Genomic DNA, 4,929 nt, shown 5'->3' on the forward strand with positions numbered 1-4,929 from the left:
TGGTCACCTTCTCACCTCTCCCTGGGCCGTCTTGGCTTCTACTGGGCCCAGCAGAGGAATTTCCCCTTTATTGTTCCTCTCTCCCTCGGTAATCCTGGATAAGGACTGGTGACAGTCCCCCCCCCCCCCCTCCCCCCCGCCAGCTTTGGGAATGAGGTCTTAAGGGTAGAGGATGCAGTGGTCCCCTGGGGAGCCTATGAGTGCGGCAACCTCCAAACTTAATCAAGCTTATTGTCCTACTCAGCTCCCTAGTTGATTATGCTTAATGGCGTCGGATTCCCTGTGCTCCTTCCCTTTATTAATATCTCGCTACCGACACGAACATAATCCCCGGAGGCAGGGCCGAGGCACCAATACGCCCTTTCATCCCAATGACACACGGAAGGGGGAAGGAATTGTGGGAGAGGAGCAAGAGAGAAACAGGGCTATCTGACTGCCTTTTTTTTTCCTTCTTCAGTTAAAAATGAAATTCCTGGACTAAAAAGCACAATATTTCCCCCCTAAAAATAGAAGACAGTTAACATCGACTTCTGCTGCTATGTAATATGTGAGGAGGCCCCCATAGGGGGCGCTATTTTGAGATGAGCCAGAAGGTCAAGAAGAAAACTTGACCCCTTGTCTAAGGGTCTAGGAGCCTTTCCTCACGGAAGTTGGTACAAAGATCGTGGAGACCCTCACATTCCCAAGAAGCACGATGTCTAACCAGGGCTGCAGCGCTGGAGGCATCCTGCTCCTCACACCGGTCTCTTCAATCCCACAGCACAGGCAGTGCCGGGGCTGAGCCCGGGCTAGCGGGGCAGCTGCGGGAGGGCCTGGACATGCCATGCCGTATGGGGGCAACTCCCCAGGCCTCCCGGACTGCTAAAGGATGCAGGCTGGGCTGAGGGACCCCCTCTCCCCACCCCCAGGGCACGAATGGGCTTCTAGTTATAAAACAAAATGCCAAGAGGTACAAAGAAGAAAATGAAACCGTCAAATCCCTTCACCGAGAGGCAAGCCCGATGAATGCTGGTCCGTGGCCTTTCTGGCCTCTCTACGTGGATCATGCGTGGAGGTGCAGGCTAGATAGCTCTTAAGGGATGGGGTTCGGCTCGTCTCCATCTCCTCAGCTTTTTTAGGGGATGTCTGTTTTTTTCAACTAATAGACCATCTAGGCCAGTGGTTCTCAACCTTCTGGCCCTTTAAACGCAGTTCCTCATGTTGTGACCCAACCATAAAATTATTTTCGTTGCTACTTCATCACTGGAATGTTGCTACTGTTATGAATCGTCATGTAAATATCTGATATGCAGGATGGCCTTAGGCGACCCCTGTGAAAGGGTCGTTCTACCACCAAAGGGGTCGCGACCCACAGGTTGAGAACCGCTGATCTAGACCTTCAGCTGTAGAGGCTTCTACTTTCGTCAGCAGAGGAAGTTTGTGGGGATCGAGTTGATAAACTGGGGGGTGGGGAGGGGGAGGCTGAGCCTTTTCTGTTGGACACGGCCCCCAGGGAATCCTTGTCTGACTGCGAGGGGTGCTGTCTGTGCCCCAGGGAGAGTGAGTGCAGGCCCTGCCCCACGTGGGAGGGTGGGAGGGGCAAGAGCAGAGCCTAGGCCCAGCCAGGCATCCAGGAGGCACACAGGTGCTGACGGCAGAGGAACTGCTGTGGCTCAGAGCGGCTGGGGCCGGGCCAGCCCTTGGAGGGCTCTGCAGGGCTCCGCCTGGGTAATGTGAGGGGGTGAGGAGCTGGCTCCCCCCTCGGCTGCCGTACAGTTACCTGCTGCCACCTGCATGTCATGGGGCCAGGGCCTAGGGACACTGGGCCGGCAGCCAGAACTTTCCATTGTTTCCTCTGGCATTCGCTACCCCATGGCATCCTGAAGTCTTGGCCCCCACAGGCCTATTCAATCTATAATCGATCCTCCTTCTCTTTGCCAAAGTAATTTAGCTAAAATGCGGATCTGGACTCGGTCGCCTCCTTCGTAAAAGCCTTCCACGGCTCTCCATCGCCTACAGACAAAGGTCCGGTCCTGAGAGGAGGTCCTGACCTCTGACCTCCTGCTCCCTGGCCTCCTGCCGCTCACGGCCTCCTCGGACACGTCTCCCAGCAGAGGAGAGCTGCAGCGGGGCCTCCCAAGCCAGCTGCTCCCCGCCCCCATGCCTGCCTTCTGCTGAGGATGCCCTCACCGTCTTCTCCCGTCAGCGCCTAGCCATTCTCAACGACGTGGCTCAGGTACCCCTCCCCCCTCCACTCCAGCCACCAACCCCGGTGTGCGTGTCTGTGGGCGGCCGGCACTGACCCCAGCGCTGCGTGGGACTGGGTGTGTGGTCCCCCACCCGTCCTGGGTCTCTTGACTGTGTCTCTGGGCCCCGTAGTGTGTCGTGTATGGAGTTGGCTGGAGGTTGTGTCCGTGTGCTCACACAGGAGTTAGGGGAGTGCAGCCAGTCTAGTGACAAGGGGTGCTGGGTCTGTGTGTTCCTGTCGGCCACTTGCCCTCTGGTGGCTTCTCCCAGGTCAGTGGCTTTGGGCACTAGGGAGGCAGGCCCCGCATGGAGCCCGGGCCTCCCTGGGCAGTGGGGGTGCACTGCCCAGCCCTCTGCCCACAGCTAGTGACCCACGCTCTGGCTCTGGCTTCGTGTCCAGCTGGTGTGTGCAACCTGGACTTGGGGTCCCCATCTCTAAGATGAACAGGGAGGCCCTATTGGCTCAGTGGATAGAGCTTTGGCCCTTGGACTGAAGGATTTTGGGTTCTGGTTGAGGGCATGTGCCTCAGTTGCAGGCTCGATCGGTCCCTGGTCGCAGTCAGAGTGCGTGCAGGAGGCAACCAACCCATGTGTCTCTCTCACAAGGAGTGCGTTTGCCCTGCTGCCTCCAAGAGAGAATATCCACTCTTCAGGGCGACGTAAGATGCCTGAGTCACCCTTTCCTCTCTCTAGCGTCCACGAAAATGGGGCTGGCCTCCTGCTTCTGTTCCAGGCGTGGGCCAGCTCTCTCCTTCCCCCATGGCGAACCTCCTGGGAGCTCACCTGTTCCAAGAAGTCTTGATCACCTCAGCTCCCAGGCCAGCACCATCTCTCCGCAAAGCTTAACTATTGAATTTTCCACTGGATGGTGGAGGATTGGTGTGTTTTCTTATCTCTTTCTCTCTGTAAAGTGGCATCCATCCATACCTGGGCAGCAGCCTTCTCTCACAGGTAACCCGGTCTAAAAGGAGGGCTTTGTGCTAAGAGGAGATTTTGTTAATTTCCCCACCAGCCAAGTACATATGTTGTTTCTGTGTTTCCCTCTTTCTTTCTTTTCTTAAAAAATATATTTGTATTGATTTCAGAGAGGAAGGGAGAGGGAGAGAGAGAGAGAAACATCAATGATGAGAGAGAATCATGGATCAGCTGCCTCCTGCACACCCCACACTGGGGATCGAGGCGGCAACCTGGGCCTGTGCCCCAACCGGGAACTTAACTCTGACCTCCTGGTTCCTAGGTCAACGCTCCACGCTAAGCCACCACAGCTGGGCCCGAGTTTCCCTTTCTTACAATAATCGCCTTCTTTCTCTCCCACCCAGAAACTGAGGAGGCCACGGAGTGGGAGGTAGAGCTTTTAGAAAGATGTTCTTTCCAGCAGACAGGCCCATATAGCAGCGACGGCTCTGGGAATCATTTCCCCTTTATTTAGTGCTGGGGTTTCACATGGGATGCAGCCCACGCTTCCGAGTCTCCAGGTGAAATAACGGTTGGGGCCAACTCCCTCCTGCCGACAAGCAGGCACAGCTATCCTTCCTGGTGAGAGATTTAGGTTCCATCCCGTAAGACGTTCCCAAGTGTCGAAAATTGATTCCCACGGGTGCATTCTCTCGGGGAGTGGGGTTCCCCACACTCCGACGTGGAGGAGGAGGCTGGATCTCTCCAGCACAGCTTGCCATTCACGGGCGGCCTGGAGCCAAGGACCCCTAAATCTCTGCTTTTATGACATTTCCAATCTCTGGCTGAGCACACGGTAGCACTCCCCCTTTTAAGCGGCCCTGGAGGCCTGGGCTAGTTTCTCCTCTCTGTAGGAGGAGAGAAACATTCCTTATGAAAACCAGTGAATACCATTTGAACCTGCACGCAATTAAGGACTCCATTAAGCAGGTTCACAAAATCTAACCCCCTGGTTGAACAAGCTTGATTCTGAAAGTGGCTGCTCAGAAGGTGGCGGAAGGGTGGCGGTGGGAAGAGGGGCAGGGGGAGGTGCACAGCCGTCAAGAGGAAGTCCTGTGATTCTCTGCCATGACCATGGGGGCGGGGGGCGGGTATTCATGGCCACGTGCCCCCACAGGTCGCTGCAGGCTCACGTGGTGCCACCTCTCGGAGGTCTGGGCCCGGGTTGGGAGGTGCTGGGCCACCGGCAGCAGATGCAACAGCAGCACGCCTGGCCCAGGCCTGGCTCTCCAGCCCCACATCCGGCCCTGTGATCGCTGCCCCCTGCCCACCAGGTACAGCAGGAGAGGCTGTGATCTGTCTGCTGCCTGTGTACCTGGAGGAATAAAAATCTAAAATGGCCCTAGCTGGTTTGGCTCAGTGGATAGAGTGTCGGCCTGCAGACTCAAGGGTCCCGGGTTCCATTCTGGTTAAGGGCACATGCCTGAGTTGTGGGTTCAATCCCCAGTAGGGGCATGGGTGCAGGAGGAAGCCAATCAATGATTCTCTCTCATTATTGATGTTTCTCTCTCTCCCTTCCTCTCTGAAATCAATAAAAAATATATTTTTAAAAGTTTAAAATGGAAAAAACCACCTTGACTTCTAAAAAGCTGGATGGAGCTGAAGGGCAGAAAATACAAGACTAAATACTTTTCGATTATACCCACTTCATTTTTTTTTTAAAAAAATGAGGAGGCTGAGGAGGCTGACAGAGTGGAGCTTAGAGAAGGCAACCCTCCCTTAGAGAAAGAGTTGTTGTTATGATTTTTA

Source organism: Myotis yumanensis, unplaced genomic scaffold, assembly GCF_028538775.1.
Source record: "Myotis yumanensis isolate MYYU_CA2020_CCGP unplaced genomic scaffold, mMyoYum1.0.hap1 SCAF_19, whole genome shotgun sequence".
Taxonomy (NCBI): domain Eukaryota; kingdom Metazoa; phylum Chordata; class Mammalia; order Chiroptera; family Vespertilionidae; genus Myotis; species Myotis yumanensis.